The sequence below is a fragment of the Protopterus annectens genome, chromosome 7.part1 (assembly GCF_019279795.1).
Source record: "Protopterus annectens isolate FY-2018-M chromosome 7.part1, PAN1.0, whole genome shotgun sequence".
In the NCBI taxonomy this organism is placed as follows: domain Eukaryota; kingdom Metazoa; phylum Chordata; order Ceratodontiformes; family Protopteridae; genus Protopterus; species Protopterus annectens.
The window spans coordinates 448,762,124-448,764,067 of record NC_056740.1 but is presented as its reverse complement, the minus strand read 5'-3'; the positions used below and the strand labels follow the sequence as shown (position 1 = coordinate 448,764,067).

Below are 1,944 nucleotides of genomic sequence, written 5' to 3'. Positions count from 1 at the left end.
AAAATAATTAAGGTTCAAAATGCCTATAAGGCACAAAGTAGTTTGAAGTGCCTGTTTAGCGTAATCTCATATTTTATAAGACAATAAAATGTGTGAATGTGCATAGACTGGAAAAGATAATGAATCTGTCATTGCTCTATGAAATACCTGCATTACTGGTTTACTAATACGCAGCTCTCACACTCACAGACTGTATTTGTTATGTTTATAATCATTAGACATTAACATAAACTGGATTTTTGTTTGTTTCAGGCTTCTGAATTAAAATATGCAGTTCTTTTCCTATCACACCAGGAAGCGCTTTCGAACATTTGTGTTTCTTGACCTGGAAGCTACTGGCTTACCTTTGCAGCATCCTAAAGTAACAGAATTGTGTATGATCGCAGTGAATAGGTAATGCTGGATAATCCTCAGTCTACAAGTTCTTTTACAAATCCGGAGCCACTTTTTCCTAGAGTCGCTGAGCTATGCCTTTACATAGACCCAGACAAACGGATTGCACCATCTGCCAGCACCATGACTAGACTTAGTATCAACCTCCTACAAGATAAGCAGAAGAAACCCTTCAACACTTATGTGGCGTGCCTGTTAAAAGCTTTCCTTGATTGACAAGCACAACCAGTCTGTTTGGTAGCACATAATGGCTATAAATATGATTTTCCACTGCTGAAGGCAGAATTATTCTTGATCGATTCCTGCATCTTGGATGACATATTCTGTGTTGATAGCTTAGTGGCAATAAGAGCTGTTGATAAAACAGATCAATGTTCTTATGCTCAAACATCTAATTTTAAGAAAAAAAGGAAGCCTTACAACCTTCATGACCTGTTCTTTCAGTTCTATAAACGATACCCACAGAACAGCCATACTGCAGTGGGTGATGCAACTGCACTTATAATGGTCTTTCTGTGGAAAGCAGAAGACCTTATTAAATGGGTTGATGAAAACTACAAAACATTTAGTGACATGTCAATGATGTGTATTCAAAATTTTGGAGCACGCAGACATACATCTTCTCAATCTCAACAGAGAAAGCACGTTCATTTTAGTGATGAGGACCATATGGATGATGAAGAACCAATATATAAGTCATATCGAGGAAAAGTTTTCAAAGATACAAGATTCAGTGGTACATCCAGTCACTTTCTAAGACACTACAATAATTCTGGCTCATTTGATGACAAATGTCCGCCAAAGATGTTGGCCACTGGTCTGCTTATACTTATACTTTGCACTCTCATATTGTTCCTTTTAGAAGTTAAGTGACAAGGCTTTAGTTAAGACAGAGCTGAGGCACACCCTTTAGGTGCCAACTCAAAAGAAAATGGATGTATTTCTTCCATAAAAGTATTATCCACACTTTCAGTTACAGACTTCATTCAGCCCTAGTTCTAGTCCTCACTCATGCTGTCCCATCAAAACAAAGGTAGCATCCAAGTGCTTACCAGAAATTCCCTGAAATCAAGATGTAAAAGTAATTACTATCAGCTGATGTGCATACCTCTCAACTGTCCAGATTTTCAGATAATGCCCAGATTTTTAAAATACATATAAAAACTAAACCATATATATACACAAATACAGCTGCTAATTAACCATTCAGCATTTAGCAATTAACAGCTGTATTTGTGTATATATATTATATGTATTATACCCCTTTCAGGGTGCTGTTGTTGTATTTCAATGCCCAGATTTTTGTCTCATTCTTTCTTTCTGCTCCTAATAAAATTTGTGGTTTTCTGGATTTTTGTGGCAAATCATTAAAGATTGAATTCATTATATAATGACAAGCATTTGAGTTTCAGACGTCATATCCTTCAGAAAATGCATGGTAACACAAGATGTTTTATTACAGCATCCTTCTAAGTTTATGAGAGCAATATTTAAAACATGTCCCTGTTTCAGGGGCTTTGTCCCCACATTATTTTTGGCTTTGTCCAGACT

The 1,944-nt window shown here is 36.4% G+C and overlaps 1 pseudogene; it reads left to right on the top strand.

Annotated features, from left to right (window-relative positions):
* The first annotated feature begins 257 nt into the window (after positions 1-257).
* Positions 258-1,539, top strand: LOC122807546 (annotated as a pseudogene).
* The last annotated feature ends 405 nt before the right edge of the window (positions 1,540-1,944 follow it).